The 14,148-nt window shown below is 41.9% G+C and overlaps 1 long non-coding RNA gene across 1 annotated transcript in view; it reads right to left on the bottom strand.

The window, feature by feature from the left end:
• The window catches only part of LOC122779243, a 22,587-nt gene continuing 8,439 nt past the window's right edge, over positions 1-14,148 (bottom strand). Inside the window, exon 3 of the long non-coding RNA XR_006361543.1 lies at positions 1-38. This is a non-coding gene — a long non-coding RNA (uncharacterized LOC122779243). The remainder of the gene's footprint in view (positions 39-14,148) is intronic.

Below are 14,148 nucleotides of genomic sequence, written 5' to 3'. Positions count from 1 at the left end.
CGCGGTAGCTGTGACCTCTCGCTCTGTGGGAATTGGCCCTGTAATAGAGAAGGAAAAGAGGATATTAATGGAGAGCAGTGAAAATATCAGGGGTTAATGTCAGGCGGGACAATATAAAGCCAATTGCCTTTGTGTAGGCCACAGTCAGGGTAACTGGCTGTGAACGAGGGAGACAAAGAATTTGGCAGGAGTGGTAAAGGCTTTCAGATGTACTGACCCGTACTGTAAATGGACTTTTGTGAACCTCACCCTCACCCCCACCGTCACCATCCAGCCTTTAAATAGGAACCCAGCAGTACGTGCTGTTAAAGGCAATTTTCTGTTCTGATGTGTGTGTGTGTGTGCGTCCTGCGGCATGTCGCTGGGAGACGGCAGATCATGCAAAGCATGCAGCTCTGTCGATTAAGACAAAGCAGACAGTGACACCTCCGGGAGTGTTTAGTTGGAAACTGCTTTGGCCAAAGATCTTGAGGTGATTCCAAATCAAGATTTATGACACAGAGAGAATTTCACTACTTTTCTTATGCACCGTCCTTATTTATTTTAATATTTTTTTAACCGACATCTTGTCTGTGTTGTATGCTATTAATAGTTTTCTTTCTCCTTGTGTAATTCGTCCCTGCATATTCAGATCCATGTGTCCTTTGTTTCTGGTAAATTGTTTTTATGCGTGTTGGTTGGTTGGTAATGACTGAAAAACTAAACCAGAGTGTTTTAGATCACATACAACTGAAAGCTGGGTCGAAATAATCAAATCGCCTTTATCTGATTTATTTTTTTTGTGCTGTCAGTTTAACACGTTTTTAACGGCGTTAACGCAAACCCAAACCCTAGCAAACTTTGTAGTTTTTTTCACATGCTGTTGCAACAACTAGTAACGTTAGAAAAACAACAACACTGTACCGGATCTAGGTAGAGGCAGGTGCGAGCTGATCCACTTTTCTATGTTGATAAGAGCATTAAAATGAGAAAAAACAATGGGACAAAAAGAAATCAAGGGACATTTAGAATAGATAAAAATGTGCGGTTCATTGCGAGTTAACTATGACATTAATGCAATTAATCGCGATTAAATATTTGAATGGTTTGACAGCACTAGTATTTTTAAAATAAATTGAAAGAAGAGCAGAAATGTGCAAAGCTGATACTGATTTTTTTGTTTATAATATCACAGATTTTTGCTGTGGTCAGACATTTTAAACAGGAGCTAGACTATTTTTATTTTTCTGTCATGACTCATGATGAGGCTCACGAGGTAATGACAAAAGATCTGTGATTGAATACAGAAAACAAAGCAGGAGAGTTGGCTTGAAGAGCAGATGGAAAGCATGGACGTGTAGTTTTAAAAGTAATAGATTAGAGGAAAAAATTGAAAAGACATTTTTTTCTGTTTTACTCCGTCCACAAAGTTGTTTGTGATAAAAACACAACATGTTTTAAACGCTGTGACAGTGAATGGACGCCTATCTGGACGGCAGAGCGTCACTTTGACTATCAAAGGCAAGACGCATGAAAAGAGAGTGAGACCAAATTAATATGGATCAAAGACACAGCGAGCTAAGTACTCTGGGAAAAGCAAACACTGCTCCGTGTAATCACAGTAAATCTGTGAGCGAAAGGGCCGACAGAGCAGAGCTGCGCCCTCAGTCAAGGAGTCAACAAACCCAGGGGAAAAAATAGCTAACTAACTAACATCACTGAGAGGGGTTAAAGAGGGGAAACAGCACGGCTTCATTCACATGAAGATTAGTGCAACACCGCCATGTTTGCCTGCTGTCTGGCTGAGTTAAACTGAGTAAACTTCATCATGTAATTCGAGGGAAGAAATCAGGTCAGAAATGTGAAAGCGACTTCAGTCACGGTTCTCTTGTTGTGTGTGTGTGTGTGTGTGTGTTCTGTGAGGAATTTGGGAGAGACTATTTTATTCACTGATGTGAAACCTTCCCACTGTTGGAGGCCTGAGTGAAAAAAGGCCAATGATGGAAAACATTCACCTCGCCAAAGGCATTAAGATCAGCTGTGATGATCCGATAAACGGAGCGACCCGGCCCCCCACACCGACCGCAGATGAGTTAAGGCGTCAGGACAATTGCCTTTGCATTTCATCACTCTGCATGGAGTGTTCTTTTCACTGTAATGTCCTGATCTAACAGTCAGCTGCCATGAGCTGCCCGGTGCACTGGTGTCACGCATCAACACATCAAAGACGGCTGGTTAATGGCAGACATTACAAAATGGTGCGCAGGAGAACAAAGCCTTTGCCGTAAGATTATTACAGTTAAAACATGTAAGACTTTTCCTTTTTCATCGAGGGAGGTTGTTTCACTTTTTGCACTTTTTTGTTTTTCGATGCCTGCGCCAGATTTACAGATTTTTATGTGTTGCAGATGTTCATGGTTAAATCATTAATTCTATTTTAAATATTTCTGTGAAGTGAGGGACGGATTTTATTCGATCGCTGTTGAATCAGAGAATATTTTGTGACATTTGGAAGAGAACAATAAAAGTGTCCAGCGCTGCACTGATTTGTGGATCCTCGTTTGAAATACAGAGGAGTGCAGGCATTCTTTTGGTTCATTGTCCATTTTTATAAAGTAAATGCACAAGTGGATATTGTAGGAGGATGGCTTTGTTTGTTATATAGCAACACATTGAAAACAGATGTAAGGCCTGTTTATTTCTAAAGGAAAAAAATAAGGAATAATCCACAGTCACAGTCAATTGTGGCCTAAAGGTTGACTGTGAAATGCCTTCTTCTTTGAGGTTTTTATTTCACGAGGCTGCTGATCACCACACAGCTCAGGCTGAACACGAGAACACGAGGACAAGCCTAAGTGCTAAAATTGCTCCTCTGCTTCCTTTGACAGCCACAGCCACAGTTGCTGAGTGGATGAAACAGACGCACAGACACAGACACAGACACAGGCGTATGAGCTCAGTGCACGGCTCAAATCATCCATGATCTGGTTAAATGCCGCTTGCTCTCTCAAGTGATCCAAATGAATGGCTGAGACGCAGGATTCAGACATTTCTCCTTTCGCTGCAACTCAAGCACAGCACAGTAAATCAATCTCCTGCTCTCGCAAATCTTTCAACTGGGGCTCTAATTTAAAAGAGCAAGAAAATGTTTGCGGGGGAGGGAAAGCAATAGAGGGAATCAACTTTATGAACATGCATATTTGTTTCAGTCGCTCCGACGTTTGTAACAAAGAGGTCATTTTGATTGGTCGCCAGATTACCCCTCACCCCTCTTTAATTGCTTCCATATTTCTCAGCCCGAATGAGGTAATACCATTTATTCGGCGAGAGCCTGAGTGAGATGGACAACGAGCAAAGTCATTATGTGTGATTTGCACGGTTTGATGCACTGATTTGATTTGTGACTGGTCTGATTGGTGGAAAAAGAGTTAAAAAAAACAAAAAAACAACAACTGGAAACTGTGTTCCATCATCAGTCATCAGCAGCTACTGAAAGTGACGCAGGTGATGAAATGTTAAGAGCTTCACCAATTTTAAAAAGACTAAATCAGCAAATCAGCTTCTGATTTCTTGTCAAAGTCCCCAGCATCAAATCCCTCTCTGACCTCAGGCTTGTGATACTCAGTGATAGCCTGGAATAAGGTAAGCTAATTCTACTTTAAGTTTAATTTAAACTTAAAGTTTAAAGGTTATTGATCGATAATTTTGTAAGAACAAGTGAAAATCAAGTGATCTCCTGCACTCGATTTTCAGTTATGGGGAAATCTGGCCTTTGAACAAATCACAGGGCAGTTGAGAGAGAGAGAGAGAGAGAGAGAGAGAGAGAGGTCACTCGCAGTGGCTCCTTTATCAGATCTGCATACAGCTCTCTTTAGAGGAAAGGTTGCTATTCTAGCATTGATAACAAATGTCTACACTTCAAAGTAGCCTTAAATAAAACTGTGATCAATATCGTCGAAGTGTTTCAGACGTGAAGAAATGGCCTCGGGTCATCTGTCATATATAAAAGGAGTGTCTGTCAGCACTTATTTAATAAGAGAAGAGAAGCTTTGATTCCAAAATGCCGGTATTAATATTTTGCAGATTTGTTTCTGGAAATTCTGGCTATAGCACCTCTGAAATTGATCTGATTTTGTTTTCTTTTAAATGTTATAACATTTGTAACAAACTTTATGACTGGTATCAGTTCAGATGATATTGTCTTCTCCAGGTTAACTGCTGAACACTTTTATTGCTACAATAAAATACACAAGACAGGATAAAACTCTACAACTGGACAGTTTGATGATATTATACAGAAATGATGTTGTAATGCAGCATCAAAGAATCAGGCAAAAAAATAAACTGCACTGGAAAACATTTCCTTAAATGTAATATTTCTAATATTTCTACATTTTACATGACGTTGGAAAAGAAGAAAAACAAAAACAACCGACTGTGTTAGTCTGACTAAAACCAGACACTTAGAATAATACATGTCAACAAAAAACATGTGAAACTGTACTCTAAATCAAATCTCTCAAAGCTGGACTAACACATCCGGATAATGCCATTGAGTCAAGCTACTACTGCATGTCAGACCAGCGTTGGACTAACATGGTCTGGGTTCTCCGCACATCTGTCACAGTTCCCACTCCCAGCAAATACCTGGAAATAAACAAAGAAGCTGCTACACTAAAAAGTGCGGAATTAGCGTTGCAGTTTCAAGCCTCGGACCAAGTGTCACTGGTGGACACGTAACAAAGAAAAGAATGAAGATATTTCTCAACTCAGCTAAATGCAAATCAGTGAAGTATTCAATTAAGAATAAAGACAACAGTGGCAAAAACAAGGCGGTTTCACCCATTTTTCCACTGTCTGATGATCGAATAACACATTTATCTCTGGAAAAAATAAATAATAAATGGTTGAAGAGACCCTTTAAAGAATTGGATTGGAAACTGCTGAAAGAGGGTGAGGCGCCCTTGAGCCTAGCAGAGGTGGACACACTTCTTCCAATAAATCAATTCCAAACTAGTACTTGTGTACTGTACAAGGGCAGTATAGTCCAGCTGAACTGCACAGTCGAACTACAACCATAACTCCACTTAACAGTGCATGGAAACATATTGAGTGACTAAACAAACATAATAATTTACAGTATATGTGACTTCACTGTCAAGTTCTTGTAGGTGGAGCTCTGAGGAACAATGACGGTGGAAACCCCACAAAAATCTGCCATGCTGCGTCTGACCCAGAGTCCTCAGCCATAGGTCCACTATATTATACCTGCAGCCTGACGCCAGCCTGATTTACTGGTCTGTATTAGCGGTGGAATGAACTCAGCCCTCGACTGGGCTGTAAAATCCACACATTTATGTAGCCAGGAGGGGAGCAGTCGCTGTGGCTCACACTCCTCCACCTCCGTATATGTCCACCCTGCACACTAACCTGTTTCACCGATCAATAAACCGCCCCTCCCCGGAGAAGCTGTCTTTACAATGTGCACCGACAACGACACAACAGCGGCCCTGTACAGTGACAAGCGCGCAGAGGTGGTAAAATACAGGTGTGAACACATTCAAGATGCAGGGAGAGTTTGCCCCCACAAATCACATGTGAAGTCGGTCATGCATGGACACAAAGGACTGTTACGGCAGCTTGGAAGCATAAAGGATTTCCTGCCCACATTAGACACACATATGTCATCTGTGTGAACAGAAAAGGTTTTGCCAAAAGCCACAATCGAAGATCCCAACGCAGATCCACATCAGCACTGGCAGCGACTATTTTACTTGCGCACTTTAAAGGCCCTGCTTTATGTCTGCAAATGATCCGTCTCACACACTGCGTCTCACATACCAGAAAGGATGTAAACACTTCATCCACTCCTCTACTCTTCCACTCTCCACCGTTCCCTCATTCTTCTTTGTTGGTGTATATATTGGGTTTGTGTAGGCAGCGACGTTCTTCGTTTGCGTGTAAGCGCCTGCCTCCAAACACAGAATGCAGGCACGGTGGTGCCTCCTTCATAAACAAGGCCCTTGTCTAAAGTACATGGTTTATTCTACTCATTTCTTCCAAATTATTTTTATTTGGAAGAAATTACACTACTTATACAATCATACTTATGGGCAGAATATTCAATTTCTTCAAATAAACACTTGCTGAATGTTACAGCTTAAAAAGTAGTCGTTCTCACTTGCCACAAAAGGAACATGAGAGATTTCACCAAATAAATTTGCTGAATGTTTTTCAAGCATTTTACTTTGCTTTTTTTTTTTAGTAGAAAAGCTTGGAAATGACTGGTTTTCTTACTGAAGTGTCACAGGAACGGCAGAAAAAAATAACCAGAAACATAAATGTGCCGATATGATTTGCCCTTCATCTTTGAATATGTTTCCTGGAGAATTTCCACTGCACTATTTGTTCTAACTGCACCACAACTCACAGCTAATCTGGTTCGGCAGCTGTGACTCTGACGGTCCTCACTTGGCTCATCACGCTGACTCTTTTGTGGAGTTTGTGGTTGTTGTTACGCTACAAGATGCATTTATGACGGATCAGATGCCTCCCTGACGGTACTTTGATGGGTAGGAATCAGTTAAGTCGAACTATATGTTGTAGTTTGAATGTGCTATTTAATTTTTTTTTAACTTCCTTTGTCCCAGTATCCCAAGCACATCATGATCTGCTGTGTCATCTTTGAAAAGTGTGTCCTCTTATCAAAAGTAAAGTTTGCAAAACACTGATCAAGAAACACTGAAGATGATGTGTTTCCCGTGTACTGGTTGGGTAAAGCAAACTCAATCAGAAGATGTTAACAAGTTTTAACACACACAGTAAAGTGAACCTGCAGCCCACAGAAACATTATGTATATTAGTGTATTCTTATTAGCAGAGGTGACATTGTTCCCTAAGCCTAACAGGTTCTAAACTGAACTCTAACTAACTTTAATCGTCATTTACAGTGCACAGTAAGATAGTCGGCAATTGTTTGAGTCTAAACAGATGTAATGAGAAGACCATGCAGACCCTCATTACCTTCCAGTTTGCAGCGTTGCCCTATTACATTCTTATTAAATTGAAACTAACAACATGTGTGTGCAAGTGAGGCCAGACCCATCCTTGTTTGAAGAGGGATAACTGGAGGGCCATTACAAGGAGCAAGTAGGTGCAAAGGGTTAAAGCAATTAGTGCACTCCTCTGTCACGTCCTGCTGAGGAGCCGGTTTCAGATGTTCTGCCAGTGGACCCGCTCACTCCTCATTTGTCCCGCTGCCCCCCTCATGGCCCTGCTGTGGGCAGCACATTTCCAGCTCTTTCTAAATAGTCAAGTCCTAATATTTACTTCTCGCTTTCAAGCCCGTGCAGGCGGAGTGGGAGCTGGTCGCAGTCTGCTGGTGGAAGGAACTGATGCCCTCATTAATTCTGCTGGGGGAAACAAACATTTGTCCTTTCAGGACCCTGTGTGACTTTGTGGAGGGGTGTGGCCAAAGACTGACAGGACCAGTCTTGTGTGCGTTGGAGGGTGGGAACTGCAGCTAATTTTGTAACAGTAAAGTTTGTATTATTTTGGTGCAGAATATACTGCACCATGTCCTTCCCCCCCCCCCACCCCCACAGTTGAATGACAATAACATTAAATTGAATTGAAATTTCACAACCACCGTGTGGAGCAGGGTCAGCCGTGGAGTTTATCCAACGCGGAGTAAATGATTCAGTGAACTTTTTTCTCTCTGTCAGCACCAAAGTCGTATGAACAAATAAAGAGAACACAACAACAGTCTGCAGAGGAGAGTGGTGCGGAGGCATCTGATCAACGCCGTCTCTCAGTAGAAGTGTGTTTACGTCAGTGTCCATACTCGTCATAAATGGTGTACAGTCTTGTCATATGTAGTGTTTATTATTGCAGTTTGCACTTCCTCCCCCCCAACAGGCCAGTTAACAAATTAAGATGTCGACATATAACGAAAGATTGTTTCCTCTTGTTTCCATCTCGATCTTCGTCTCTCTCTCTCTGCCACTTTCTCCCCTCTCTGCGCCAGCACCAGATTATTGAGCGGGTGGTTAGATAACATTGCATTCCTGCGTGAATATGTTTCCTGGACGATTTCCACTGCAATCTTTGTTTAACTGTGTACCAGCTAATCTGGTTTAGCAGCTATGATTCTGATTACTTTTTTGTTTTTGGGTTGTTGTTGTTGCTATGCTATAAAATAGATTTATGATTAATCAGACACCTTGTTGGTAGTTTTTATGGATAAGAATCAGTTAAGTCGAGCTATTTGTTGAAGTTTGACTGTGACATTTAACTGTCCCAGTATACGAGCATAGGTGGAGAATCGATTTATGGCACTTTTCCATTATTCAGTTCAAGCACTACTCGGCTCAACTAATCTAGTTGAATCAGGCACGTCCTTTTCCATTATTATTATAGTACCAGGGTCACCATAGCACGGCTGAACTGCTGTAACGTTGTTTTATATGTGACACAGGCCAGCTTGAGTCTGACTCTGGTCCTTCTGAATGTAGGTAGCTTGACTCCCAGCTACATTATCTGTGTGTTAGTCCGATTTTTGAGACAATTTCAGCGGCAAATCTGAAATGAAATGAAATTCATCCGAACCTCTCCGTCAGTGGGCTTCTTGTTGTGCTCACCTCTAAAGGCAGAAACAACCCTTCACACTTTAAAGTGTGTTTGACAGAAGGGATGCAGAGCACTTCACAGTGACAGATGGCCTCCAGAGCACACAGTCTCTCACACTTCTCCTCAGCGTGCCAACTGCGGATTAGCGCTATAGCCTCGGCTGCTGGCCCCAAATCCCTTCCCCATATCCTCCACTAACCTCAACGGTTCCCCACCACTGTCCTCCAACCACTGACCCTCCCACCCCAAACCCCCTCCTCTGACCCAGTGTTGGCCTCCAGCATTCCTCGCTGTGTCACATGGTCCACGAGGCCGGTGCTGCTCTGGGCCGAGATTCGAGTACCAGCTCGGTGCCAACATTCCAGGCCCAGAGGGTGTTTTGTTGGAGGGATTTCCTGTGGGCTTTCATGCCAGCGTGGAACAATTACTGCTGCTCAACAATCACTGGATACGACAGGTGGACATGGGGAGGGGCGGGGTGTACCACCAGACACCTGGCTCTGGTTTCAAGGTTCCACTTTAGCGCTGTTTCCACCAAGTGGAACAGTTGGGTTCAGTTTGATACGTTACGCACTTATTTGGGTTTTGATTGTCAAAAGTTGTAAATAGTACCAAAATAACTGATCTGTACTGTCCCACTTTTTGGCACCCTTCTTTTGGGGTAGCTAGCACGGTGCTCAAGTGGCAAGTGGCAACCTGAAGTGACCCATTAGAATCTGAACTTCCATTTTAAAGCTTCAAGATTCGTCATTTGGCCAGCTCATGTTGAGGTTTTACAACTGGGAGTGCAGAGGTCACCTGCATCCAGGTGATACCACCTGTCCACTCACACTGGTGTCCACTCATATGTTCTGTGTTATTGTTTCTTCAAAATGGGAACATCATTTACAAAATCTACATCATATGCTATTGATGAGGATCTAAAACTAGTGATTGAGGCCATTAAATCCTCAGGACGTGTAAACATTTACTGATGTGTAAATCAAGTGAGAAGTGGACAAATTTTCCTAAAGACTTGACTTCCATTCACATTGAGGTCTTTTTACAACCAGCGACACGACATATTCTTACTTCTGGTTTGTCCTAAACCAGAAAAACAGGAAGATTACGTCCACTTTTCATATATGGTCTATGGGTGGAGGTAGACACATGGTCCATTGATTGGTTGATAAAGAATGCTCACTTCTGGGCGACAATGGGAATGGAAAGGGAAAAACTATTTTGACAAAGCTACATCGTGTTGCATTGGTATAAATTCATAATTAACGTGGCTATTGCCATTTGTCCAACACACATTGTGATGGAAACAAGACCAGGATTTACTGTTCCAAACCGTACAGTGGCAAGCTGAAGTGCACTGGTTTTGCTTGGTGGTAACACAGCTTTTATATGCTCAGATTACTCAGTGCTTGCTTACAATTTGTTTTATTGGATTTGGTTTAAGCGGAGTGTCAAAGACTAAACAAATCTGAAAAGACAAGCGGAGAAAACAGGCTTGCACCTGCAACTGCCAGGTTAAGGACCTATCACGGAGTGCAGAGAGGAGCTGACAGGCCTTGAAGAGCCTGCAGAATGTTTTCTTTCCCAGCAGAGGTCACTTCTCCTTATCAGTTCGATAGTCTGAAGTTGTGCTGCACTTCGACCACACAAGGGCCTTATTAGCTTTAAATTAGATCATGTTTAATACAGATTAAATCGACCCGGCTCCTCAACGAAGTGCAGCTGCGCGTCCAGCTCTATTTTGGCTCGGCAGCTTGAGGAGGCTTTGATGAGGAGTGTGGTATGAATCTGAATGTCTCAGATTTGCCTCTGGCCCTATCACAGTGGCTTAAGTCAGACTTTGAATTGTTGCAGTCTGACCTTGGCAGTGCTCTGGGTGTGTAGTGGCATAAGAGGTGTTTCAAAGAATGGAAAATGTTAAACATTCACACACACATACACTCATATGCACCGGTTTGCATGCACTGCATTGTCCTCCGTTCATTCAGAGAGCTTAAACAAAGCATCATACCTAACCTTAGAGGCACATTTCACCGTTGGAGAGATGAATGTCTATTGAAACTGGGTCATCTATGTAGTAGAAATGCGAAATAATATTTGAAGCAAGTGCCTTCTTGGCCGAGAAAGGCAGAAAAGTTTAATTTTGGCTCATGTATATGAACGACAACAACTCCCAGCATGCACTGTACTCATCTTACACTTCGAAGCATACAGCACTAGTTGTGCAAACACACAAATCCCAGTGAGGAATTAAATATATAATAAATATAAAAATACAAAACAAAATACTCGCCACCCGCGGCCGATGCTCGCCGCGACCCGTCGGCTTCTAGTTTTCACCGAAATGCAGGTCTTTTTCCTTGCAGCCATATCAGTTTAAAAAGTACATTCTACATTCGATCATTGTCGTTCTCAGTTTACTCTGCAGAGCAAGAGCCAGTTAGCGTAAGTGTCAGCAAAGATGGCAGACACTGTGTTTACATTCTGGGAATGAAGTCTCGTTCCCCTATGGGTGAGTCTAAAAAGTGCGGAACTGGCGTTGTAGTTTCAAACCTTGAACTGACGTTTGCCCTAGGTAGCGCAAAATTGGAAAGATTTTTTTAAAACTCAGTTGAAAAGGGGAAGCATATTTAAAAAAAATATGGGTGAAGTGTTCCTTTATCCATAACCATTTAATGCCTAACCGGAACTCCAACCCTAACCACAATTCAAATCTTAGCCGTCAACTTAACCAGTTCCTCAGAAATGAGGTTCTGCTACACAAGGACCAGGTTTCGGTCTCCATGAGGACTACAAAGTCAGTGCTTATGCCAGAAAAAGTCCTGAAGAGGTAACAAATACAAGTACACACATGCACTCTTACACATGCACACACTTTGAATCAGCTGCTTTCTATTGAGGTGAAGGTCAGCGCACACATGCCCCTTAAAAGGCCTTAATAGAGGCTGATGAGCAGAGGACATATGGACTTGAGATCATTTGAAATGCCAGAGAAAGGACTCGGAATCCTGCTCTCCACTCATGCACAGTGCTGCCTCAGCTCTCTATTATGTCGTCCTTATGAATTTCATCTCGGAGTTAGTAAAGTTTTTATTATTCATTTGGAATTCTGCTGTTTTACTCTCTCAGATGTGGTGATGTCAATACGTGTTTATTACAATTTGTAAAATTGAAACATCTGCCCGAAAAAAAAAGAAGCCCTCTGTGAAGTGAAGGAAGCAATCTTCTGTAGCAGCGAGTCACATAGAGGAAGTTTTTCTCTGTGTTCTAATTTCCAAAAGAGTCAAGGCCCTTAATTGATCTCAGATTTGTCCCGTCTTTCTGGCAAAGACGTGGGGTTACTAAAGGTATTTCAGTCGTGCCAACACCGGAAGAAAGGAAAGTAATTATTTGCAATGACACTTTTGGTCTTAACTGTTGGTTGGAGGGTGCAACGGAAGAAATTATCTGTCTGTGCTGCCGCGAGTCAGAAGAAAGAAATGTTTTGGCCTTGAAAGCAGGAAGGGCACAAAAGATGGTCCCAACATGAAAGACCCTGCCTGGCTTCTTGCTTTGATCAGTATGAGTCGTGACTGGGAGGAACCATTCCATGTCTGTGTTTTTAGGGTCTCAAGCTGCATCTTTTCTTGTTTTTTGTTCCACTTTTGTTTTCATAGATGAGTATTCCTGCAGCTGGTCAGTTCTTCTGCCACCTCCTTGCATCTGATGCACGTTGTCTGGATGTGATCATATGAACTGGATCTGCTGAAACTCAGATCTGGAGACCATCTCATTAATGTCCACTGATTGGGCTGGCACTGAACCTTTTAATCGCCGTATCAGGTAATAAACGAAAGTCTACATGAGCAGCATTGCACTTGTTTACATTAATACGTTGGGCTCTTCTGCCAGAATCAATTACCATCCTTCAATGCAAACTCAACGAGCCAGAAAACACCTTGGTTCTACATGGAGCGACGCGCCGTGGACTCAAACCAGCATACTTCCTCCTTCTCCACATGCCTGAGCAATGTGTTTGAGTAGCCGTCACCAGTACACATATGATTTATGAACATCTATGCAGTGATCTCTCCCTGCCTGACTGCGTACAGCCCTGAGGAAAAAAAAGTTATCTAACTAATCAAAATCCCAACCAGCCACTGTAAATATAAGAACTCAACATGGTTCACTTGGCCATTTAGCTCTTGTATGTATTTTTACATCAGTGTTTTCTTTTCTCTCGCTTCTTTTCCTCTCTCCACACGTTGGCCTCCCTGAGTGTTCCTCTCTTGGCTCTTTGTGCTCAGCCTCTCTCTTTCTGTGAACACTCTCCTGACCTTGCACATACTCGGCTGCAGCAGCTGAACCAGCGGCCCTGGCCTCTGACTTTCCTCCATGGGGCAAAAATCACTTCCTGCCCTTTTTACTTGCTGACAGTGGGCTCTGGTCCCTGTGGCTGCGGCCTGTCACAAGTGGTACACATTACATTTAAAAGGGGAACATTATTACACAGAGAACATTGTTTATATTTCATCTATCGCCACTTTTTTGTTTTGACCCATGATTTAAATAAAACCTTAAACAACTGGCAAAGGCCTTTGATTCTGTACAATTAATGTGATGCGGTAAACATGAGTACATAAAATGAATGAGAGTCACTTGTGTTTTTCTGGAACATGTGAAAAACGCAGACACTGATACAAAACACGTGAAGTTGTCCATGAAAGACAAACTTCAAAATATTACAACGAAACATAAAAAGGAAGAATTATTACAGCAGTCTGATAGTAAGTCTGTTGCCGATAATGTATTATGGAAATGACACTTCTTACTTCACTAAATTAATTCCTTTTAGTACGAGGAGTTGCTAAACTCCCTGCTTTAATGTGTCAAAATGTTTGCTGTGAATTGTTTTTACTGTTCATAATATATAGTGCATTAGAGATCAGTGGAGTGCTCTTTCTTTGCCAAACATTGTTCCTTGATGGGAATGGGGGATGATGATACTCGCTTTTCAAGAGCTTTTAGCCATCTTTGTGTTAACTAGACGAAAGTAATTATAATTATCTGAGCAGCGGGAATTTTTTTCTGCATAACTGAACTCTGTACACTGTAGCGTAATAAATTTTTCTTTTTGCTATAAAGCATCATTTTCAACAGGTAGCTGAGATGAATTTAAAATATATCCAGCTCATTTCCACTTCATACTGCATTAACTGTGGTGTTATTACTAATATCTTATTTTAGCATATACTGTATACCTTCTGTTCATATACAACCACTTTTAATGTTGTGGCTCATCTGTGTACAGTTATATATAAACACTAAATGAATGTCATGTCGGCAGGCTGGATGAAAACATGTTAAATTAATGCAAAATCTGCATCAGTGACTTGGTCTCCATGGTAACAGAACAACATTTATTTATGGTAAGACATAGTCTAATTAGAAAAGGCCTTTGCAGGACATTGGTTAAATAACTGTAGTAAAGTACAGTAAATGCAGTTGGACTTGGGACAGTTTGTCTATTTTGAGTTCTGATGGGGGGCTGGTTTTGATGCT

This window comes from Solea senegalensis, linkage group LG13 (assembly GCF_019176455.1).
Source record: "Solea senegalensis isolate Sse05_10M linkage group LG13, IFAPA_SoseM_1, whole genome shotgun sequence".
NCBI lineage: Eukaryota > Metazoa > Chordata > Actinopteri > Pleuronectiformes > Soleidae > Solea > Solea senegalensis.
This window is presented reverse-complemented; position numbering and strand designations above follow the sequence as displayed.